At 36.8% G+C, this 26,784-nt stretch overlaps 1 long non-coding RNA gene across 2 annotated transcripts in view; it reads right to left on the bottom strand.

Moving 5' to 3' along the window:
- Positions 1-1,057: 1,057 nt before the first annotated feature.
- Positions 1,058-26,784, bottom strand: part of LOC147373536 (uncharacterized) — a 94,275-nt gene continuing 68,548 nt past the window's right edge. Inside the window, exon 3 of one of the 2 annotated variants that reach the window (XR_015163100.1) lies at positions 1,058-2,325. This is a non-coding gene — a long non-coding RNA (uncharacterized LOC147373536). Of the gene's footprint in view, positions 2,326-26,558; positions 26,690-26,784 lie in introns of those variants that run through there. The other variant, XR_015163099.1, reaches the window with a different exon arrangement.

Here is a 26,784-nt window from a genome sequence, read left to right as displayed (position 1 = left end):
ATCTGCAGAATTTCTGCATGGTTCTTTTCCAGACTTTCAGTAAATCTTTGGTAAAGATTTCTCTCTCTTCATTAATTTTACTGCTGAGCTCATTGAACTTCCCTGTGGAGTTTTCCTATACCTGATGGTTTCTTTATAGCAGTTGTTTGAGTTATACTGAAATATTCCATGACTTTAATTTTGGTTTCTGGAGGTTTGTCATTTTCCTTCTGTGATGCCATATCACCATGGTTTTGTGATATGTGAGTTGTTCCACTGTCAGGGCATTTAAAATAGACAACACTTTCTTTATTTGGATGAGTTTTTTTTTTTTTTTTTAATTATTCAGCAGATCAGTAATTAGAGGCCTTTATTATGTTTTTCAGTTCGTGATGTGTAGCGTTAGTTTTTGGTTTTTTTTTACCTGTTCTGCCTCCAACTATATCTGAGAACTGGCAATTTCCACCCTCCATGGCCTCTGCCAAAGGCATTGCCCATTGCCTTTTTCATCACTGCTTGTGCCGTTGAGGTTGCTGGTGCCTTTCTGCTGCCAATATCACTGCTGTTGTTGGCATCTCTGCTGGGGCACCAGGATGGTGAGTGCCTCTGTCACATCTGGGGGTGGATTCATAAGCCCTGCAACCTCTGCTACTGGGTTCTCTGTGGCTGCAAGTGCTATCTCTGTGGTTTGGGGACCAGGATTGCCTCAGCTGTTCTCCAGGCTTTACCTCCCCTATGTGTTCCAGTATATCTAAATGTGCTCCAGTTTAGATATACAAATGTGTGGAACTCTCTGGCTTCCTGGTATGTTGGGTAGAGGATCCTTCATTCAGTAGTGGGTGTTTCACTGGTTGTAGATTGACGGGAAAAAACAAAGGGAGGGTTTAATGCCACTGTGAGGCTGATATTACCTAACATGTTTTATAAAGACCATAGAGCTGAAAAAATATGCAACTGAGAGATGAGCAGATATATTTTCATAATACTTACAGATTTTTATTTCTACAATAGCTATTAATTTGGTTTTGGTTAAACTTAATTATAAAATCTTCCTTTCAAAACAATTCACCTATGCTAGTACAGTATTTTTTTTAACATTTAAAAATTGATGTCTTTCTTGTTATGAACCTTGAATCTTAACCCCTGTGTTCCCTATTACCCGTTTTATGCAGTTTCTGAAGAACATCCCAGGAAAATTTACTATCCAGGAGTATACAACAAATAATGCTAGTTTAGAATAACATTTTTGTAGAGAGAAGTTTGGTAAATGTTTCATTTATTTATGATCTAGCTCTACTAGTTAGAACTATTCTGACTCTGCCTGATACCATTGTTTGAAGATAGTAGAAAGCTATAAATTATGGGTTGCATTTAGACAGTCAAAAGCCAATTATTTCTAGTACAATGACTCAAAGTACACTTTATTTTATAATAGAGCTACAATGCAAAAATATTTCAAAATATTCACACAGATTTTTCTGTTTAAATTTGTATGGCAGTAGAAAAGGAAGTAATTTAAGCCCTAAAATATTAACTTGTTTGTAATTATATTAGATACAGATAATAAAATTAGGCACTACTCCCATTGGAAGATTACCAAGTGCAAGGCTCTGTGCTAAACACTTTACATATGTTTTCATACAATCCTAGCCTCAGTAATATGAGATAAATACAAATGACCATTCACTATTAATGACCATTCCCATTTTATAAGTAACAACATTGTTTTAGGAAAATAAAGTTAAAAAAAAAAACTAATAGATGACCAAATCAGAATTTGGCTATCAATAAAAGATGGTCCTCTTAACTCTATGCTGTGTCCTCCTAAAACTTAAAAGTACAGCTTCTCTCCTTTTTCAAAGACAAATTTTTGAATATAAAAAATCAATCATTTTTCTTATTTTTGTACTGCCTGTTTTTATTAGGATTTTAGCATGAAATATATGGTACACTTAAATTAGGGTAATTCACAGAGAGCTTAAAAAGGGCACTATTTCTAAATTGTGGGCAGAATGTAAGGAAACCGAAGGAGACAGTTCAATATCACAGAGTGAACTACAGCAGCTATTGTTGCCGCTCTGACCTCCAATTGTAGCGAGAGGGAGTTGTGTATACTTAAACCCAGTAGGAGATATTGGTAGAAACAGGGTCAGCTTGAGTGGATACATGACCTGCAATCCAGAGATCCAACCATCTTGAAGCAACCTTACAAAGAAGTAGTCAGGGGTTGATTAACCATTCTGACTTCCTGTTCAAGCTTCCTATTGGCTGAACACAAACTGAAGCCAGGAGACAAAACAGTCCTCAGATGGAGTCCGGTACAGTAGAGATGGAAAGAGAGAGGTTCTGCAGAGACAGAAAAAAAGGTATTCTCTGCACATTTCTGCAACACAAGTGAAAACAGTTCTTACACTGGACCTTCTAATTTTTGCAATAGAATATTACAAATTTATACACATCAAAATCATTTTAAATTCTTTTTTTTCAGTTAACATTTTACTTAGTGTTGATATTTCTTACTTTTAATTGTTCATTTTATTCAAAAGAAAATTTTATATTAAAATATAGCTACCTTTATTTTAGATATCGTTACTGAAAAGATAACAGAGAAGATTGAATCAAGCAAAATTCATCTAACTTATTTAGTCTTGAGCAAAAATTAGAGTGAAAACTTTAGCACAAAGATTTTTGCTGTGCTAGAAATGTTTATGGTATAAGAAAAAAGATGAAAAAACATTTAAATTATTCACATTTAAATACTATAGCACAGATGGCTTATGCTAGCCAACACTTATGGCTAAAGGAGGAATATACACAATAGTAATGTTAGATCATTACATCCATAATAAAAAATATAAAAAATTTACTTAGTGGTTCCTGTATACAGGCCACTGCACAAAAGCCCTTTCCATGCATTATCTTAATGGTTTTACCTTAAGTCCTCCAACATACATTGTACTATCAGCATATTTTAAAATGAAATTGGACACTTAGATGTAGTAATTTGATCACATGTAACTTATTTTTTCATTCATTCATGTGCCTATTATTTAAAATATATTTACTGTGATACTAAACTATGAGCAACTTGAAGGGAAGGACTGTGTATTCCATCTCATTCCCTTCAATTTGCAGTGCTGTGTGCACTGGAATGAATGACGTTTCCACCAAGTTATGGCCCCTGCTTTTCAGAGGCAAAGTCGTGGATTGTATTCCAAAGTGCAGAATCTTCTCGGCATCTGGGAAAGCCCGGTGTCTTGACTTAGAGGTTTCTTGTAGTTTCTGGAGAGACTCAGCATTTGCTACCTGCCTGGCATTCACTGAAAGAACTGAGGTAGAATTTTCCCAAGATTTAATTTTTAAACTTGCTCAAAATTCTTTGACTGAAGTTCTTCTCCTGTGACCAAGCCTAAAGTCTCAGGGAGCAGTGTTTCTTTCTGGCAACAATTTATTTTTTTCACAGATCTTTAATTAACTTGCTTTAGGGGGAATGGAATGGGACATAAACTCACAGACTCTATTGTAAGGACACTTTGAAAGTCCCTGCATCTGTCTTTTGAATATGTGACCTTTTTGCTCCTGCTGTGAGAGTTGTTTCAACAAGGCATTCTTCTGTGCTAGCAATGTTTGTGTATAAGAAAAGAGATAACAAAGCATTTTAATTATTCTGTGATTCTAGAAAATAAGATGGATATCAGAGAACGTCTTCCTTTTGTCTGCTCATACTCAGCACACTAGGTAATGGTGAGTAAGAACCTCTAGGAAGGCAAGCTGACTCCAGTTCTCTTACAGACTTTCAAAAACATATGGTAAGAAGATCCCTGGCATGGACACTGTCTTTTAAGATAGAGCCTGTTCCTTATCCACAGGTTTGATACACACTGAATTCAACCTGTGTACCAGGATATAGTCAGCATGGAATTAATCTAATTTGTTGTTTCAAAGTGGCTAAACCTCCAAGTGGCCAAAAGAGAGGGAAAAAAGCTAACACTTTTACAGTATTTATGTTGGACCACACTTTTGTCTAAACACTTACAGTTTATTAATTTACTTCATCTTCAAGGCATGAAGCTGGGTATTGTCAGTTTCTCCTCATAACAAATGAGGAACCTGAACAGTGAGATTTAAAAATTTACCCAAGATCATGAAAAAAAAAAAAAAAAAAGGTAATGAAATTGGGTGGGATTCAAACTCAGGCAGTGAAACATCCTAGCTGTGCTTCACCACAATGTTATACAAATATATTTACTTCCAACTAGGACCTTCTGAGTCCCAATAAGAAACTGTGTTTTGGGTTATTCTTTCTTACATAAGACTTGAGCCTGCCATTTGGAGGAAATATTGAAGGAAATCTCTGGTATATAAATTATACAGAGGGTAATTTACCTAGACAAATCATAAAATGACAAATGGTCAAATTCCACATTTTACTAAAACACTGAATTATAATGCACTCTTTAAAATTTCAGAAATCTCACATAAATTTTCATACATTCAGTTTCAGTGGACCTCATTTGATTGACAGCTCTGAGTTAGTATTTAGTAGGCACTTGCCTGGAGAATCCCAGGGACGGGGGAGCCTGGTGGGCTGCCATCTATGGGGTCGCACAGAGTCAGACACGACTGAAGCGACTTAGCAGCAGCAGCAGCAGCAGCCCTTTTAGATTGAGTTATGCTCACCTGTTTTTTTATAGTTTTTCATAGTTCCTACCAGAACTGGCCATGTGAATTTAGGGCCTCTTATCCACTGGTTTATGCTTTCATACTTTCTAAACTGTTCATGTGTACAATTGAAAAGGACTTACACTTAGAGATGGCTTGATGTTTTCTGGAGTCTGATGCTTATGCACTATTGGGAACTCTAAGGAAAATGATACAAAGGTATAAATACAAAAAGAGCTGTGAAAGTGAATATTTATTTAAATTATGAAATAATCACAAATTATAATTTATAAATGTTAAGTTACACAAATACCCGAAATCAAGAATATATTTATATTAGAGTTTGACATGCTTTCAGAATACATTTTCCAAAATCTGGCTGCCTAGACTTTGATTGATTCTCCTTATGACAATTTTTATATTACTGTTTTCTATAGAGAGAATATGACAAAAATAAACAAACTCATAACAAACTAATACATTGCACTTATTTCACACCAAAGTAAATCCATCTCCTGCTCAATTGACCTTAAGTATCATGGTAATCCAAGTCTATACCCAGACCAGTAACGCTGAAGAAGCTGAAGTTGAACAGTTATATGAAGACCTACAAGACCTTCTAGAACTAACACCCAAAAAGATGTCCTTTTCATTATAGGGGACTGGAATGCAAAAGTAGGAAGTCAAGAAACACCTGGAGTAACAGGCAAATTTGGCCTTGTAATACAGAATAAAGCAGGGAAAAGGCTAATAGAGTTCTGCCAAGAGAACGCACTGGTCATAGCAAACACCCTCTTCCAACAACACAAGAGAAGACTCTACACATGGACATCACCAGATGGTCAACACCGAAATCAGATTGGTTATATTCTTTGCACCAAAGATGGAGAAGTTCTATACAGTCAGCAAAAACAAGACCAGGAGCTGACTGTGGCTCAGATCATGAACTCCTTATTGCCAAATTTAGACTGAAATTGAAAAAAGTGGAGAAAACCACTAGACCGTTCAGGTATGACCTAAATCAAATCCCTTATGACTGACTATACAATGGCAGTGAGAACTAGATTTAAGGGACTAGATCTGATAGAGAGTGCCTGATGAACTATGGATGGAGGTTTGTGACATTGCACAGGAGACAGGAATTAAGACCATTCCCAAGAAGAAGAAATGCAAAAAAGCAAAATGGCTGTCTGAGGAGGCCTTACAAATAGCTGTGAAAAGAAGGGAAGCAAAAAGCAAAGGAGAAAAGGAAAGACATACCCATTTGAATGCAGAGTTCCAAAGGATAGCAAGGAGAGATAAGAAAGCCTGCCTCAGTGATCAGTCCAAAGAAAGAGAGGAAAACAATAGAATGGGAATGACTAGAGATCTCTTCAAGAAAATTAGAAATACCAAGGGAACATTTCATGCAAAAATGGGCTCAATAAAGGACAGAAATTGTATGGACCTAAACAGAAGCAGAAGATATTAAGAAGAGGTGGCAAGAATACACAGAAGTACTGTACAAAAAAGATCTTCAGACACTGATGTATAGAACAGTCTTATGGACTCTGTGGGAGAGGGAGAGGGTGGGAAGATTTGGGAGAATGGCAATGAAACATGTAAAATATCATGTAGGTTGCCAGTCCAGGTTCGATGCACGATGCTGGATGCTTGGGGCTGGTGCACTGGGACGGCCCAGAGGGATGGTATGGGGAGGGAAGAGGGAGGAGGGTTCGGGATGGGGAACACATGTATACCTGTGGCGGATTCATTTTGATATTTGGCAAAACTAATACAATTATGTAAAGTTTAAAAATAAAATAAAATTAGAAAAAATAAAAATTAAAAAGAAATAGGAGAATAGAATTATGGACAGGGGGAAAGGGGAGGAGAGGGAGAGATGCATGGAAAGAGTAACATGGAAATTTACATTATCATATGTAAAATAGATAGCCAATGGGAATTTGCTGTATGGCTCAGGAAACTCAAACAGGGGCTCTGTATCAACCTAGAGGGGTGGGATGGGGAGGGAGTTACAAAAGAAAGGGGATATATGTATACCCTAGGCTGATTCATGCTGAGGTTTGACAGAAAACAGCAAAATTCTGTAAAGCAATAATCCTTCAAAAAAGATCTTCATGACTCTGATTATCACGATGGTGTGATCACTCACCTAGAGCCAGACATTCTGGAATGTGAAGTCAAGTGGGCCTTAGGAAGCATCACTACGAACAAAGCCAGTAGAGGTGATGGAATTCCAGTTGAGCTATTTCATGAAATAGCTTGAAAGATGACGCTGTGAAAGTGCTGGACTCATTATGCCAGCAAATTTGGAAAACTCACCAGTGGCCACAAGACTGTAAAAGGTCAGTTTTCATTCCAATCCTAAAGAAAGGCAATGCCAAAAAATGCTCAAACTACCTCACAATTGCACTTATCTCACAAGTGATGCTTAAAATTCTCCAAGCCAGGCTTCAGCAATACGTGAATCGCGAACTTCCAGATGTTCAAGCTCATTTTAGAAAAGGCAGAGGAACCAGAGATCAAACTGCCAACATCTGTTGGATCATTGAAAAGGCAAGAGAGTTCCAGAAAAAAACATCTATTTCTTCTTTATTGACTATGCCAAAGCCTTTGACTGTGTGGATCACAATAAACTTTGGAAAATTCTGAAAGAGATGGGAATACCAGACCACCTGATCTGCCTTTCCTGTATGCAGGTCAGGAAGCAACAGTTAGAACTGGACATGGAACAACAGACTGGTTCCAAATAGGAAAAGGAGTACGTCAAGGCTGTATATTGTCTCCCTGTTTATTTAATTTATATGCAGAGTACGTCATGAGAAACGCTGGGCTGGAGGAAGCACAAGCTGATATCAAGATTGCCGGAGAATTATCAGTAACCTCAGATATGCAGATGATACCACCCTTATGGCAGAAAGTGAAGAAGAACCATTAAGAGCCTCTTGATGGAAGTGAAAGAGGAGAGTGAAAATGTTGGCTTAAAGCTCAACATTCAGAAAACGAAGATCACGGCACCTGGTCCTATCATTTCACGGGAAATAGATGGGGAAACAGTGGAAACTGTGGCTGACTTTATTTTGGGTGGCTCCAAAATCACTGCAGATGGTGATTGCAGCCATGAAATTAAAAGACCCTTACTCCTTGGAAGGAAAGTTATGATCAACCTAGATAGCATATTCAAAAGCAGAGACATTACTTTGCCAACAAACCTCCATCTAGTCAAGGCTATGGTTTTTCCTGTGGTCATGTATGGATGTGAGGGTTGGACTATAAAGAAAGCTGAGCACTGAAGAATTGATGCTTTTGAACTGTGGTGTTGGAGAAGACTCTTGAGAGTCCCTTGGACTGTAAGGAGATCCCAACCAGTCCATTCTAAAGGAGACCAGTCCTAGGTGTTCACTGGAAGGCTGATGTTGAAGCTGAAACTCCAATACTTTGGCCACCTGATGCAATGAGCTGACTCATTGGAAAAGACCCTGATGCTGGTAGGGATTGGGGGCAGGAGGAGAAGGGGAAGGCAGAGGATGAGATGGTTGAATGGCATCGACTTGATGGATATGGCTTTGGGTGGACTCCGGGAGTTGGTGATGGACATGGAGGCCTGGCATGCTGCTGTTCATGGGGTCACAGAGAGTAGAACACAACTGAGTGACTGAACTGAACTGAATACTCCTTTGGCTATAATCACCTCAACATCCTCAGAGAACAGAAAATATGATGGAGGGGAAGATGAAGTAGAAAGAGATAGTGCTCTCAATCAGAGGTAGTTAGAATGCTTCGGTATCCAAGTCAACTTGAGTTACCAAAATACCACATACTTGTTCAGTCACTTAGACATGTCCAACTCTTTGTGACCCCATGGACTGCAGTGTGCTAGGCTTCTCTGTCCTTCACCATTTCCTTGAGTTTGCTCACAGACTGAGTTGTTTCAAAAACAGAAATTTATTTTCAAACATTTCTGGAGGCTGGAAGTCTGATCAGGCTGCCATCACAGTGAGTTTCTGATGAGGATTCTCTTTCAGAGCTGCAATGGGCCACGTTCATGTGGTGGTGAGTGGTGAAAAGGAGCTCTCAGGTGTCTCTTTTTAAGGACACTAATTCTATCTGATTAGGGCTCTACTCTTAAGAACTTAGTTAACCATAATTATCTCCTTTTAGGTCTTATACCCACACAGTCATTTTATGGATCAGAGCTTTGACATGAATTTTGGGGGATATAATTGAGTCACCATGAGATCTAAAGCCCTCCTCTAAGTCATAATAATCTGCCAAATGATGGGACTCTAGAAAGATCTTGTGTTGTCTTCTTTTAAAGGGAAAACATGTTCAAACACTCTTTATCAATAATTTTTTAGTTAAAAAGTGTAAGTTCAAATCCATGACCTCTTTCTCTAACAAGTGCTGGGAAGGATATCCAATAGTGATTGAATAGTATCAATGGGGCCACTGAGGTGAGAGAAAATTTAACATTTTAGGAGATATTGAAATTTGTCCAGTGTGGTTAAGACAGTGAAAGAAGGTGGCATAAAATGAGATTGTAGCTGGAAGAAGAACTTATGTTTTAGTATTTTATTTCAACTACCTACCTGATATTGTGAAAAGTTTAGATTGCAAATTATTTTAACATATAGTATCTAGTTTCTTCATTTTTACATCACACACACAAAGAGTAATCAGATGTGTTGATTGAGATGAGATAAACTATTACCATAGTGAATTAATATAGTTGCTGAAACAAAGCAAACTGAGCTAACAGATATTGTATATTTCATTGCATTCCAACCTCTTATCTGACCTTCAAAACTGCCCATGGGAACTCCCAATAGTTTGGCTTATGTGGGCATCTATGAGTCCACAGAGACAACAAACAGATGTGAATAGTTGTTTTTCATTAGATTATATATGTATTGTTACTTAGTCACTAAGTCGCGTATGCAGGTCAGGAAGCAACAGTTAGAACTGGACATGGAGCAACAGACTGGTTCCAAATAGGAAAAGGAGTTCATCAAGTCTGTATGTTGTCACCCTGCTTAATTAACTTATCTACAGAGTACATCATGAGAAACACTGGGCTGGAAGAAGCACAAGCTGGAATCAAGATTGCCGGGAGAAATATCAATAACCTCAGATATGCAGATGACACCACCCTTATGGCAGAAAGTGAAGAGGAACTCAAAAGCCTCTTGATGAAAGTGAAAGAGGAGAGTAAAAAGGTTGGCTTAAAGCTCAAAATTCAGAAAATGAAGATCATGGCATCTGGTCCCATCACTTCATGGGAAATAGATGGGGAAACAGTGGAGACAGTACCAGACTTTATCTTTTGGGGCTCCAAAATCACTACAGATGGTGACTGCAGCCATGAAATTAAAAGACGCTTACTCCTTGGAAGAAAAGTTATGACCAACCTAGATAGCATATTGAAAACCAGAGACATTACTTTGCCAACAAAGGTCCATTTAGTCAAGGCTATGGTTTTTCCAGTGGTCGTGTATGGATGTGAGAGTTGGACTGTGAAAAAAGCTGAGCGCTGAAGAATTGATGCTTTTGAACTGTGGTGTTGGAGAAGACTCTTGAGAGTCCCTCGGACTGCAAGGAGATCCAACCAGTCCATTCTAAAGGAGATCAACCCTGGGTGTTCTTTGGAAGGACTGATGCTAAAGCTGAAACTCCAGTACTTTGGCCACCTCATGCAAAGAGTTGACTCATTGGAAAAGACTCTGATGCTGGGAGGGACTGGGGGCAGGAGGAAAAGGGGACGACAGAGAATGAGATGGCTGGATGGCATCACCGACTCGATGGACATGAGTTTGAGTGAATTCCGGGAGATGGTGATGGATAGGGAGGCCTGGTGTGCTGCAATTCATGGGGTCACAAAGATTCAGACATAATTGAGCAACTGAACTGAACTGAAGTCGTCTCCAACTCTTTGCTACCCCATGGACTGAAGCATGTCAGGCTTCGTTGTCCTTCACTATCTCCCAGAGTTTGCTCAGATTCATGCTCATTGAATCAGTGATGCTATCTAACCATCTCATCCTCTGCCACCTTCATGGATCACAGCCTTATCATGGTGAAGTAAAGCTACGAGGCATGCTGTGTAGGGCCACCCAAGATGGATGGGTCACAATGGAGAGTTCTGAGAAAACGTGGCCCACTGGAGGAGGGAATGGCAAACCACTCAAGTATTCTTGCTGTGAGAACACCATGAACAACATGATATATATATATATAATTTAAACAATAAGATATTTATCATTATACATAATACATGTGTATATATATATATTACATGTACATAACTTATGCTAATAAGTGATATAACCACTAGTCAACACTAGTAGTAAATCATATGAACAAACTATTTCTATGAAAAAAGGCTTCAAAATGTTTTATAATTTCTGCAAATATGTCACATTATTTCTTTATTCCAACAATTGTAGCACTTTCCCCTCAAAGTGACCAAAAACTGAAAAATTATTTAAAAGTATAGTAAAAAAAATATTTAGCAACACAGAAATATATTTCTTCCCTTCCAGTGTTCCTGTTCGCCTACAGAAGTACCCTCAGTCAGTAACTTAGGTCTATTTTTCTACTCTTTTTCTATGTATTCACACACATACATGGACACAAATAGAAACATATAAGGGATAATTAAGGATAATGTGTATTTGTCCATAAATATAGAATTACTTTTAATAAAATTACATATACATCATCTAGTGAGCTGTACATTTCTGTTTGTATAGAGCTATATGAACTTTTACATACATACTTTTATGAGCTTTAATATTATTCAATACATATGTATCTATCTTATCATTTGTTAGTCATTATCTTACTGATAGATATTTAGTTTCCTTACTGATAGATATTTAGTTTCCTATTTTTTACTACTACAATGGTGTAATACCATTCTTATAAATAGGTATTTGTAATTATTTTTGTAGGTTGACATAAATACGCATATTTTCCATTTTGGCAGATCACTGTCAACTTATCAACCTTAAAAGGTACCAGAGACAAAAACTCTACCAATTTATATTTTCATCAACTGTGTATAAGGATACCATTAGCAGGCTGTTTCACCACTGTAATCTATTATATTCTCATTTTCTGTTCCATAATCTAATTAATGAAAATTAAAATCTTAAGATCATATCTATTTGCATTATTTATTCCTCACAACAATTATATTTTATAATCTTTTGGCTATTCACATCTTTTTTACTGAGGATATCTGATTTTGTTCTTTATCACTTAACTTCTCTTGTTTTATGAGTTAGAGACTATTCATACAAAAATATTAAACATTTTATTGTAATATATGTATTTCCAACCATTACTTATCTTTTAGCTATGCTTATAATGATTTCACATAGAAATTTCAAAATATATAAACTTAGGTGCTCCTATTTATCTTTTTCTTTGTACCTTTTAAATTTTTTCTCATCTAGGAAGAATATAATGTAATAAATTTCTTTTGTCCTTTGGACAATTACCCATTTTTATTCATCTGATATTGGCATCCTTATTTTCCTGAAGGAAGTCCCCCTGACACTCAGTTGATCAGGTGAGACCAACTCCACTTTGATGCCAAGGATTCTTATAAGTAGCTGACTTAGTGAGTGAATTATATTCCAAGATCAGAGCTGAGGCACCAGACCAAGGCTATGAAACAACAAGGAAAGGTAAAACCTGGGACTTATGCTATTAAATCACATAAAGAGAAGATATTATTCATTCACTGGAGCCCTTATGAATATAAGCCTAGGATTTTTCATGACTATCTTGTCAACCTTCAGTGGACTTGCCTGAAGATAAATCCAACACTGAGGAAAGCAATGCAGTAAGATGAAGAGAAACACGTTTCTTATGATACTGCTTAGATACAGGGCTAACAGTGCCCAAAACTCAGGCTACCTTTGGGACTCTTCAGTTAGTTATACAAGTGAATAAATTTTTAAGTTGTTACATTTTTTAAATGTCAGTTTAAGTACAACTTTTTAATCTGTCTCAGATTAAAAAGGAGAATTCTCTAACATATTTTCCACTATAATATAATTTCTAAAAAATATCCTATATTTTCCTCCATAGTGTCATATGTTAATAATTTTCCCCTATTTTTATAATGCAAAGTTATTATAAAAATATTAAGCAATACACAGAAACATGTGAGAAAGTAAAAATATCCTCAATTTCATGAAAGAAGCACCATTACTGTTTTTATAATGCTTGTTTTCCAGAATTTCCAAAGTATGCATTTTATTTTTTATAGTTCATTTTTAAAAATGTTTTATTGGAGTATAGTTGGTTTTTAATGTGTTATTTTCATGTGTACACAAAGTGATTCAGTTATACATATATTCATTCTTTTTCAGATTCTTTCCCCACATAGGTATGATAGAATGTTGATTAGAGTCCCCTGTGCTATACATAAGTACCTTGTTATCTATCTTATACATAGCAGTAAATGGCACCCCATGCCAGTACTCTTGCCTGGAGAATCCCATGGAGGGAGGAGCCTGGTAGGCTGCAGTCCGTGGGGTCTCAAAGAGTCGGACACGACTGAGCGACTTCACTCACTCATGTGTATGCTAATCCCAAACTACTAATTTATCTCCTCACTATATTTCCCCTTTTATAACTATAAATTTGCTTGTTTTTAAAATCTATGAGTCAGTTCTCTTTTATAAGTAAGTTCATTCATATTATTTTTAAATTAGATTCCACATATGAGTGATATCATATTATATTTGTCTTCCTGTCTGGCTTATTTTGCTTAGTTATGCTCATCTCTAGACCCATCCATGTTGCTTCAAATGGCATTATTTCATTTGTTATGGCTGAGTAGTATTCCACTGTGTATGTAGACCACTTGCTCTTTATCCATTCCTCCACTGATGGACACTGAGGTTACCACTCCATGTTGGCTGCTGTAAATAGTGCTGCAATGAACATTAGGGTGCTTATATCTTTTTGAAAATGGTTTTCTCTAGATATGTGGCCAGGAGTTGGATTGCTGGATCATATGGTGGCTGTATTTTTCATTTATTAAGGAGCCTCCATACTGTTCTCAGTAGTGGTTATACCAATTTACATTCCCACCAACAGTGTAGGAAGGTTCCCTTTTCTGGACACCCTCTCCAGCATTTATTATTTGTAGACATTTTGATGACGGCTCTTCTACTATTGTGAGGTGACACTTCATTGTACTTTTGATTTGCATTTCTCTGATGTTGAGCATCTTTTCATGTGCTTTTTATTCATCTGTGTGTTTTCTTTGGAGAAATGTCTATTTAGATCCTCTGCCCAGTTTTGATTATTTTTTTAAATAGAACTGCATGAGCTATTTGTATATATTGCAGATTAATTCCTTGTTATTTGCTTCATTTGAAAATATTCTCTACCATTCTGTGGATTGTCTTTTCATGTTGTTTATGGTTTCCTTTCCTGTGCAAAAGCTTTTAAGTTTAATAGCTTCCCTTTGTTTTTATTTTCATTACTCTAGGAACCAAAAAGATATTGCTACAGTCAATGTCAAAGAGTGTTCTGCCTGTGTTTTCCTCTAAGAGTTTTATAATGTACAGCCATACATCTAGGTCTTTGATCTGTTTTGAGTTTATTTTTGTGTATGATGTTAGAGAGTGTTCTAATTTCATTCTTTTACAGGTAGATGCCCAGTTTTCCCAGAACCACTTATTGAAGCTACTTTCTTTTCTCCAGTGTATATTCTTACCATCTTTGACATAGATTAATTGACCATAGGTGTGTGGGTTTATTTCTGTGCTTTCTCTCCTGTTCCGTTGATCTATATTTCATTTTTGTGCCAAAACCATACTGTTATGATGCTGTAGTTTTGTACTGGGTTGGCAAAAATGTTTGTTTTTCCATGTTACAGAAAAACAAACAAACAAAAAATTTTCTTGGCCAAGCCAATAGTATTGTTGGAGTCAGGGAGCTTCATTCCTCCAGCTCTGTGTTTTTTGCCCCTCAGGATTGCATTGGCTATTCAGGATCCTTTGTCTTTCTTGAAAAATTAAAAAAAAATTGTTCTAGACTGTGAAAAAAATGCATTGGTAATTTAATAGGCATAGGTAATTTGATAAGGATTGCAATGAATCTATAGATTGCCGTGGGTAGTGTAATAATTTTATATAATGTTCTTTTATATGCCCTTATAGGTACACTATACATATTTACGCATATATCTATGTATAGATACATAGAAAGTGCTGTGCTCAATATGCTAGCAAATTTGGAAAACTCAGCAGTGGCCACAGGACTGGAAAAGGTCAGTTTTCATTCCAATCCCAAAGAAAGGCAATGCCAAAGAATGCTCAAACTACCACACAGTTGCACTCATCTCACACACTAGTAAAGTAATGCTCAAAAATTCTCCAAGCCAGGCTTCAGCAATTCGGGAAATGTGAACTTCCAGATGTTCAAGCTGGTTTTAGAAAAGGCAGAGGAACCAGAGAACAAATTGCCAACATCCGCTGGATCATCAAAAAAGCAAGAGAGTTCCAGAAAAACATCTATTTCTGCTTTATTGACTGTGCCAAAGCCTTTGACTGTGTGGATCACAATCAACTGTGGAAAATTCTGAAAGAGATGGGAATACCAGACCACCTGACCTGCCTCTTGAGAAACCTATATGCAGGTCAGGAAGCAACAGTTAGAACTGGACATGGGACAACAGACTGGTTCCAAATAGGAAAAGGAGTATGTCAAGGCTGTATATTGTCACCCTATATATTTAACTTATATGCAGAGCACATCATGAGAAATGCTCGTCTGGAAGAAGCAAAGCTGGAACCAAGATTGCCGGGAGAAATAGCAATAACCTCAGATATGCAGATGACACCACCCTTATGGCAGAAAGTGAAGAGGAACTAAGGAGAGTGAAAAAGTTGGCTTAAAGCTCAACATTCAGAAAATGAAGATCATGGCATCTGGTCCCATCACGTCATGGGAAATAGATGGGGAAACAGTGGAAACAATGTCAGACTTTATTTTGGGGGGCTCCAAAATCACTGTAGATGGTGACTGCAGCCATGAAATTAAAAGACACCTACTCCTTAGAAGGAAGGTTATGACCAACCTAGATAGCATATTGAAAAGCAGAGACATTACTTTGCCAAGAAATGTCCATCTAGTCAAGGCTATGGTTTATCCAGTGGTCATGTATGGATGTGAGAGTTGGGCTGTGACACTGAGTGCCGAAGAATTGATGCTTTTGAACTGTGGTGTTGGAGAAGACGCTTGAGAGTCCCTTGGACTGTAAGGAGATCCAGCTAGTCCATCCTAAAGATCAGTCCTGGGTGTTCCTTGGAAGGACAGATGTTGAAGCTGAAACTCCGATTATTTGGCCACCTGATGGGAAGAACTGATTCATTTGAAATGACCCTGATGCTGGGAAAGATTGAAGGCAGGAGGAGAAGGGGTGACAGAGGATGAGATGGTTGGATGGCATCACTGATCAATGGACATGGGTTTGAGTAAACTCCAGGAGTCAGTGATGGAGTGGGAGGCCTGGCGTGCTTCAGTTCATGGGGTCAAAGGGTGGGACATGACTGAGTGACTGAACTGGACTGAATTGTAAATGTGTATTTAACTTTTCCAGGGAAAGCCAAGTTATTTTCCTTACTATGTTTACTGTTTTATGTACCTACCAGTAGGGATTTAAAAATGCTCCATAGTCTTGCGAATAATTCGTTTGGCTTGGCTTTTGAAGTTTAGACACTCTAAAAAATGTGGAGTATTATCACATTATGATTTGAATTTGTACATTTATATAAATAATTTTGAATAATATTTCAAATGCTTATGCAACATATATTTCTTCCTTAGTGAATAAAAATGTTTCTATTTAAGTATTTTGCACATCTTCTAATGAGTTGCTGGGTTTCCTATTATTGAATTTTTAGATATTCAGAATATGAGATTTTTTGGTCAGATATATAGTTTCTTCCACTTGTGGTCTGTCTTTGCATTCTGTTAACAGGCACTTTCAAATACCAGTTCTTATTTTTGATAAAACACAATTTATCAATTATTTTATTTATTTATTATGTTTCTAAGAAATCTTGGCCTAAGGCTAAGCCACAAATATTTTTTTGGTTTCTTGTAAAAGTCTGGTGTTTATATTTAGGTTCATGAACCATATTATGTAAATTTTATAAGTATTCAAGGCATGGACTATTATACCTCTTATGTATTTTTATATTTAATTTACTGAAGTGAGACATGTTGGTCTGTATTTTCCTTTGTGAAGAAGATATATACAAATTATTGATTGACGGATACATGAAATTTATTCTCACAACATGTTTCTTCTTGAGTAAGCATTTGTAGTTTTTGTCAATTTGTTATATTACATCTAATATTTAAAGTGAGCGTTTTGTAAGCGAAATATGGTTAGGTCTTGCTTTCAATCCCCTTTGACAATCACTACCTATTAAACAGTTTATATCATTTAACAGGATCATTACCATGATTGGATCTAAATCCATCATTTGCTATTTGTTTTCTATTTGTCCTGTTTGTTCCTACTCCACTTACGTCCACTCTAATGCATCATTCTGGATTAATTTAGTGTATTTTATTTTACTTTGTCTCCTTTGTTGAATTATTGGCTATAATTCTTTTTTATTTTGGTGTTTTTGTATATATTGTGCAAATATATACAAATATATATATATATTTGTATATATTATATATATATAATTTAATATAGATTAAACATGATAATCTACTTCGAAATTCCATCATGCCACTTCACACATAATATAAAAACCTGACAGCAGTGCTCTGTCATTTTCCCTTTATTGGCCAATGGCATTATTGTCATAAATATGTTACAAAGTCCACAACACAACAGTATTTTTTATTTCCATGACTATACCTTCAAGCCCATTGATCTTCTATTCTGAAATGCCTGATCTACCATTAATCCTTTCCAGTGCACTGTGCATCAGATATCCTAATAGGTTTCATCTCTAGAATTAAATTTGCATCTTTGATATTTCTATGTTTTATAAAATGCTCTTTTTTTCTGCAGATTCTTATACATAGTACAGTCATAGTAAGTGTTTTAGTAGTACTATTACTAATTATTGTTACAATCAATTTTGGGGGGATTAAGTTTGATTGATTTTTTTCCTCATCGTGGGTCATATTTTCCTGCTTGATTGCATACCTAGTAATTTTTAACTGAATACCTTCTTGTGTCTGCATGCATCTACAACCATGGACAGAAGAGCCTGGTGGGCTAGAGTCTATAGGGTCACAAAGAGTTGGACATGACTGAGTGACTAAGCACACACACACTCATTCCTATAAATAGTGCTGAACTTTATTTGTTAGAGTTAAGTTACCTGAAAATAGTATGATATTTTCCTATCTTGATTTTTTAGTTTTGTTAGGCAGGACCGAAACAATTTTAGTTTGGGTCTAAATTTCCCCCAATTTAGGGAAAAATTCCTTTTGAGGAGTCTACCTAATGACCTGTGAATTACGAGCTTTCCCACTCTGTGGGAATAGGAACCACACTTGGCATCTTGTGAGCACTGAGGGCTGTTTCTCTGTTTATTTCAGATGGTTATCCTCTTGGTCTTACAACCTCAGATATTGAGACTCACAGATAATCTGAAGCCAGGAAGTAGAAAAAAGGTAATAATGATAAAAAGTGAGATGGAATTGGATGGAGAAATACAAGGGCTGGCTTCAAGTTTCTTCACCATGAAAACTGATCAGTACTCAGCTCAAGGGGGACCATCTGCACATCTCTAGATTGCTTGCTCTGTGCAGCTTTCTCCTCTCAAGTCTCTGCCTTTCTTTAATCTAGCCTCTTGTCCTTCTCAGACTTTCAACATCCACTTCTCAACTTACTGAGGAATCATCCTTTGCCTGAGTTTTGCCCTACTGTGACACAGTCTGGAAATTCTCTCCAGACAGTACACTGTAGCAATTATAGAGCTCACTTGGTTTGTGAACCATCTTGCAGGAAATATTGCCTCTAGTTGCTTAATCGCCAATGCTTTGGAGTGTTATTTATATATTGCATAGATTTTTAGTTGAACTGGGAGTGCAGATTTGGGTGCTATTACTTTATCCTGGTCATAAGCAGAAGAGGAATTTAATACAGATGTTTTTCAAGATTGAAAGAAGAAAAATCCTAAGAATCACTATTGTAATAGATTGTACTCTACTGTTAAACAGACCTGTAGTGTACAATTTTTGCAGCTGCTCTTTTGCTGCTAAGTCATGTCTGACTCTTTGTGACCTGCATGGACTGTAGCCTACCTGGGTATTTTATTATAAAGAACTCTAAAAGTCGTATTCAACTTAATACAGCTCTTCTATAGTTTATGTACAGTATTCTTATATATAAAGACTAAAGGATATTTCCCCAAGTATTTTACTGAGAAGGAGACAAAGGAGACTAATTAAGGAAGATAAAAAGTCATAATTGTTTTAAAGGTAAGCCATTAAAAGAAAGAACACAATTTGGAAGCTTTCTAAAAATATGCTTATTTCCAACCTTGGAATTTTTGGTCTAATTTTAATGTGTATTCTACTTCATTTCATTAACAAATAAAAACTTCAAATTCACCTACAGGGTATGTCTTTTTATTTATTATCACTTTTATTTTTCCTTTTATATTCTGGACTTCTGTAAAGTTGCAGAAAATATGCAATTGCCATGAAACATGGAACTATATTGTTTAAGCAAGTCATATATTTATATAAAGCACAAATAATTTGAAATTCTATTTGGTATTTCAATATTTTTATCTACTTTGTAATTTTTTTTTCTAATTTTATTTTATTTTTAAACTTTACATAATTGTATTAGTTTTGCCAAATATCAAAATGAATCCGCCGCAGGTATACATGTGTTCCCCATCCCGAACCCTCCTCCCTCCTCCCTCCCCATACCATCCCTCTGGGCCGTCCCAGTGCACCAGCCCCAAGCATCCAGCATCGTGCATCGAACCTGGACTGGCAACTCGTTTCCTACCTGATATTTTACATGTTTCATTGCCATTCTCCCAAATCTTCCCACCCTCTCCCTCTCCCACAGAGTCCATAAGACTGTTCTATACATCAGTGTCTCTTTTGCTGTCTCGTACACAGGGTTATTGTTACCATCTTTCGTAATTTAATCATAGTAACTCCTTGATTAGTGCTCTGTGTTTTTCTTCAATAAACAAATCATTTATCTTTATTAACTTCTCTACACGAAATATATTTTTGTGGCAAAGACAAAGAAATAAGAGCACTCAGTTTCATATAGCTTATTTATTAAGTGTTTACATTTTATTAAATCAAAATACCTAGTGTCTTTGTTGTTGTTGTTGCTTTTATAAGTATTGGAAATATTAAATAAGGAAATTAAAACTTCAGAAAGACCTACTCCTTGGTTTGGGATAAATTTATTACCTAAACCAATTAAAAATTAGTTTTAGGCATCTGGATAGAATGTCACATTTCCAACTTCCCCTAAAGAAATATTTCTATTTTCCCATTATGATGAAATAAAGCAAGAAAAAAAGACAAAACAAAAAACCTTACAACCTCAGATATTGAGACTCACAGATAATCTGACGCCAGGAAGTAGAAAAAAGGTAATAATGATAAAAAGTGAGATGGAATTGGATGGAGAAATAAAAGGGCTGGCTTCAAGGTATGGTAAATTCTACCTTTATTTTCTGAAAATAGAGTATCTGAGAAGGCAGATATTATCTGAAATTCTATAATTGGTTCTCTGATGCTCTGATACAGATTTAAGACCTGGATCAGGAATTTCCAAAGGAGAGAAGGCCTTGGGTTTCAGCAGAATTAATTGAGAGGTTTTATTTTTTGAACTATACTTACCTGTTAGAGAAGAAGTTAAACATGAGAGAGGAGAGTTGCTTTTTGAGCCTGATTATGAAGACCTGACTCCTGCATCTTCTGCTAACTTCACAGCATGAGTCAAATTGCTTTCTGTACTCTAGAATCTTTAGCTATAAATGGGGTCCAAAGTAAACTATAGAATTGTTTTGAAGTTGCAATAATACCTCAATAAATGTTAAATATTAGCTAGTACATTAACAGCAATTATTATTACTATTATTATCAATCATAGCTATATTTACAAATGGAAATGTTTCATAATACTTAGAAGTGATGGGATAGAGAATGAGAATTTCTATCTCATTTATTTCTCATCAATGAGAAATAAATGAGAATTTCAACTATCAATAAGAAAATTTGACATCTACCCTCCACGACCCACAGAGCATGGATAAGGAGTGTGTGTGTGTGTGTGTTAGTTGCTCAGTTGTGTCTGACTCTTTGCCACCCATGAGCTGTAGCCCACCAGGCTCCTCTGTCCATGGAATTCTCCAGGCAAGAATACTGGAGTGGGTTGCTATTCCCTTCTCCAAGGCATCTTCCCCACTGAGGGATCAAACCCAAGTCTCTTGCATTACAGGCAGATTCTTTACCATCTCAGTCATCAGGAAATATGCTCACTCATATATTTACTTGCCCTATACTGCCCCGTGGAGAAGGAGATGGCAACCAACTCCAGTATTCTTGCCTGGAGACTTCCATGGACAGAGGAACCTGACTGTAGTCCATGGGGTTGCAAAGAGTCGGACAGGACTGAGCGACTAACGTACTGCCCCGCTTTTTTTATTTTTTACCTTTGTGAAGTAAGTGATAGTCTTTATAACGTTAAGAAAGGCCTCTCCTACTTCTGCCTTGTTGAGAGTTTTATAGTAAATCAGTGTTGGATTTTAAGAAATGCTTCCTGTGCATGGGTTATCTGATCATGTGCATTGCATTTCCTTCCATTTTCATGTGATAGATGACTTAATCGACTTCTGAATGTTGAAATAATCCTACATACTTGAAGTAAATCTCAACTTTGTTGTGCAAGTATTTTATTGTTGGATCCCATTGGCTGATATATTTTTGAAATCTAGCTTTAGTTTTCCTTTCGTGTAAGAGCTTCATCTGATTTTGTTATTAAGATAATGCTGGCTTCATAGATTGAATTAGAATGTGTTACCCTTGCTTCCATTTGGATAAGATTCTGGAGGTATGCTATTACTTTTTCATTAATTGTCTGATAGAATTCACAAGTGAAGTCAATTGGACCTACTACTTTCTATTTTGGAAGCTTATTAATTATTGATTCCATTGTGTCCTGAAAACATACTTTCTATGGCTTATGGTCTTTTAATTAGTGTGATCTGTCCTATTCAACAGTCCATATGAACCTTAAAATATGCATATTTTGCTATTGCAAGATATAGAATTCTTTCATTGTAAGTTACATCAATTGATTAATAATGCTTTCTAGGTCAATTTTATCTGTATTAGTTTTATGTCTATTTGGCATACCAATTACCAAAAAAAAAATAGACACAATTAAGAAAATATATATTAATAAGAGTGGATCTGTCTTCTTCCAGTTCTGTTTTTCTTATTTTGTGAAATTCTGTTGTCAGGTGCATAGTAATTTAGGATTTTTCTTGGAGAATTGCCCTTTTTACTGTTATTTTACATTCTTCCTTATCTCTAATGATTAGCTTCATCTAAATTTTTGTTGGGAAATAATTTAGCTACTGAAGATTTCTGTTTATAATTGTTATCAGGGTATATTTTTCTCCTTCCCTTTACTTTTATGTGACTCCTCACATTCAACGTGTCCTACTTATAGACTATGCTGTTTTTAAATTCTAAATGAGATGACAAAAGCTAATTGAGTCTATGTTTAGTGAAGTGAGTTGTATAGTATAGTGTGCATTCTCAGTGGTGTCCAGCTCTTTGCAACCCTCTGGACTATAGCCACCAAGGCTCCTCTGTGCATGGAATTTTCCAGGCAAGGATACTAGAGTGGGGTGCCATTTCCTACTCCAGGGGATCTTCCTGACCCAGGGATCAAACTGGGGTCTCCTGCATTGACAGGTGGGTTCTTTACCTCTGTGCCACCCTGAAAACCCAAATTCACTTTGTAGTGCATTGAGTTGTAGGAGTTGCTTATATATTTTAAATGTTAACCCCTTGTCAGATACAATTTGCAAATATTTTCACCCATTTAATAGGTTGCCTTTTCATTTTGTTGACATTTCCTTTGCTGTCCAGAAGTGTTTTTGTTTGTTTGTTTTTTCTAGTTTGATGTGGTCCGGTTGTCTATTTTTGCTTTCGTAGCCTTTGCTTTTGTTGTCATAAGTAAAAAATCACCCCATACACTGACGTCACAGAACTCTGTTTTCTTTTATAAGTTTAATGATTTCTGCTTTTACATAGTTTTAATCCATATTAGACTAATTTTTGTGTAGGCTATAAGTTATTGGTATAACGTTATTCTTTTACTTGTATGTGTCCAGTTTTCTCAGCATCATTTATTGGAGAGGCTGTCATTTTTCCATTGTATATTCTTGCCTCTTTTGTTGTAAATTAATTGGCTAGTTTATACATGGGTTTGTTCTTATTTCTCAAGATTGCTTTGGCTATTTTCAATTTTCATGTCCCATACAAATCTTAGGATTGTTCTATTTTTGTGAAAAATGCTATTGGAATTTAGATAGAGTTTCCATTGAATCGTAGATTGCTTTGCATAGTGGACATTTCAACAATATTAACTCTTCCAATTCATGAGTATGCCTTTCCATATGTCTGTGTCTTCAATTTATTTCATTAATGTCCTATAGTATTCAGTGTAAAGGACTTTCACCTCCTTGGTTAAAGTTGTTCCTAGGTATTTTATTCTTTTTTTTAATGCAATTTTAAATGGGACTGTTTTCTTAAATTCTTACTTTTCTTTCCTTAATAGTATATAGAAATACATCAGATTTTTGTCCTTGATTTTGTGTCCTTCAATGTTACTATTTTTTATTATTTATATTAGTTTCTTTGATGGAGTCTTTAGGGTTTTCTATGCATGAAATCCCATGGATGGAGGAGTCTGGTGGGCTGCAGTCCATGGGGTCGCTGAGGGTCAGACATGACTGAGTGACTTCACTTTCACTTTTCACTTTCATGCATGGGAGAAGGAAATGGCAACCCACTCCAGTGTTCTTGCCTGAAGAATCCCAGGGACGGGGGAGCCTGGTGGGCTGCCGTCTTTGGGGTAGCACAAAGTCGGACACGACTGAAGTGACTTAGCAGCAGCAGCAGCAGCATGCATGAAATCATGTCATCTGCAAATAATGGCTATTTAATTTCTTTCTTATTTGGAAGGCTTTTCATTTGTCTTTCTTGCTGAATTGCTCTGGCTAACACTTCCAATACAATGTTGAATAAGAGTGTCAAGAGTAGGCATCTTTGTTCATCATTAGAAACACACTAAGCTTTCTGAATCTGGATGTATCTCCTTCATCAAGGTGGGGAAGTTTTCAGCTTCTCTTTCTACAGATAAGTTTTCTGTCCTGCTTTCTATTTTGTTTCCTTCTGTGATGGGAACGTTAGTGCACGTAATGTTGCTCCCTTAATTTATTGCCAACATTTTTAATTCTTTGTTTTTCTTCCTTGACTGGGTGAATTCTCTGATGTGTCTTCAAGTTAACAGATCTATTCCTCTGCTGTTCTGGTCTGCCATTGTACTCCTGTACTGTATTATTCAGCTCTGTGACTCTTAGTGGCACGTTCTTATATTTTCTTTCTCTTCCTTGAAATTCTCACTTGGTTTATACATTCTTCTCCTATGTTTGGTGAATACTGTTAAACAGCCACTATTTTGACCTCTTTATCAGGTAAATTTCTTTTCTCCTCTTTATTAAGGTATTTTACTGAGGTGTTATTTTACCCTTTCATTTAGATCATCTTTTGTTTCCCCATTTCCCTTTTACTTCCTGTATTAGTTTCTGTGCATTAAACATCCACTTCCCTGAGACTTGGAGTGGTCTCATCTAGGAGACATATCTTATTCTTTCCATAACTCTTTGAGGTTGTCTCTCAGATCTTTGTAATTGTCCATGTAGCCTGGTTTATCGTGTGACTCAAAGTTGTTGGGGGTGTGCCGACAACTGTTGGTGTTCCCAAGGGGAAGATCTGAGTACCTAGATTAGGTTGATTAAAAGCCGCTGCCTGAGGTTCTGGCTTCTAAGGTTTGAACACTTCAACTCAGTTAGCTATGGTGTTGTGGGTCTCATGGATGCAAGACCTGTTGGATTTCAAAGCTTGATGCTTTAGGGGTTCATCTCTCAGGTGCAGGTCTTAGAAGTTGGACTGTCAGATGAGGAGTTCAAACTCTGCTCCTCAGTGAGAAACTTAGGGATTTGAATTCCCTCCCAGTGTGGGTTTCCAGGTGACTCAGTATTAAAGAATCTGCCTGCTAATGCAGGAGACTCAGGAGATATGGGTTGTCTCTGGGTTGGGAAGATAACCCTGGAGTAGGAAATGGTAACCCATTCCAGCATTCTTTTCTAGGAAAGAATGGACAAGAAAGTCTGGTGGGCTCTAGTCCATGAGGTCACAGAAAGAGTTGGACACAACTGAGCACGCCCCTGGAGCATGCATGCCAGATGCGGAGTGTATGGTGACATTGTGACTCAGCCTCTCCTACTTACTTCAGTGTGAGTTTTTTCTTATTCAACTAATGTGTAGGAGTTACTCGGCAGGTTTTTTCCCAGAATAAGTTGTTCCATATGTAGTTATAGATTTGGTTACATCCATGGGAAGAGGTGAGTTTTAGGATCCTCCTAAGGTGTCGTCTTGAACCTGAACTTCTCATTGAATTTTCACTGCAATTAAAGGTTCCATTCCATATTCAGATACCTGAAACATATGTTTTATGTTTATAATGTATTGGCCATTCAGCTAAATAGTAGGGTGTTAAAGAAGAAATAAGCATAGGATTTATCCTCGGGAATTTCAAAGTCTCTACTTTGGAACTACATAAAAGACAAAAAACTGGACTGAAGTAAGACCCAGGAACCTGAAAAGTAGGGTGCTGTAAAATATAAAAATGCCAGTTCCCAAAAGATAGAATGAGTCTTACCCAGCTACTGCCAGTAGGTAGTCGTAAATAGTCAATAGGAGCACAGGTTGCTGCTGCTGCTGCTAAGTCGCTTCAGTCGTGTAAGATTCTGTGCGACCTCATAGACGGCAGCCCACCAAGCTCCCCCGTCCCTGGGATTCTCCAGGCAAGAACACTGGAGTGGGTGCCATTTCCTTCTCATTGCGTGAAAGTGAAAAGTGAAAGTGAAGTCGCTCAGTCGTGTCCGACTCTTAGCGACCCCATGGACTGCAGCCCACCAGGCTCCTCCATCCATGGGATTTTCCAGGCAAGAGTACTGGAGTGGCTTGCCATTGCCTTCTCCAAGGAGCACAGGTTAGAGAGTTCAAATCCCAGTTCCCCCTGTCACTAGCTTTACTAATCTTGGTTATGTTACTTACCTTTTCTAAAGATGTAAAAGCACTTCAAGCACATTGCTTTGCTCTGCATCTATTATTTTATCTCTATCATTTCTCTTTTAATTACCTAATATGTCACTGACCTTGCTAAATGAAATTACATTTCTTTTGTATAAACAAGTTATCATGGCATAGAAGCTCACTAGCAACCTGTGAGAAATTCACTTTTGGGTCAGATGAGACTCGTGAACACAAACTCCTATCCATGTGTCCTGGACAAGTCTCCAGGTCCTTACCTTCTACCTGTCCTAGTAGCTGGCCTTGATGGTGAGTACCTTCAGCATATTGATGCTTTACTAGACATACTTATTTTCCTGTTGGTGGTGATCTCTTCTGATGCCCTCAGTCTCACTCAGGGAGGGTATATTCTTTTACATAATTATACATAGTATAGCTCAAGTTCAGGCTGTGACTTTTAGAAAGCTTTCCTTATGCTTTGAGGATGAGAAAAATTCAGATGTAGAGCAATGTAAAACTGCTGTTAGAATTACTTACTTTTAGGGTCCATAGGTCCAAACATGATGTCAGAGTTCTTAGCCTCTTACTATATGGTCCACTTTAGTCCCCACCATTAGCCTTCTCCAGGTATCTTCACAATTTCTATTTCAGATGTAATAATGACCAGACACTAAAATATGCATGCAAAATGTTACTGTCTCATTTCAAAACTCAGTTTATTCTCTGATCCTTCACAGTTAATATTGGGATTTTTTCCTTAATGAA

Source organism: Bos grunniens, chromosome 4 (genome assembly GCF_055505025.1).
Source record: "Bos grunniens cultivar Pamir isolate PY7600 chromosome 4, Bosgru_T2T1.0, whole genome shotgun sequence".
Classification (NCBI taxonomy): Eukaryota; Metazoa; Chordata; class Mammalia; order Artiodactyla; family Bovidae; genus Bos; species Bos grunniens.
This window is presented reverse-complemented; position numbering and strand designations above follow the sequence as displayed.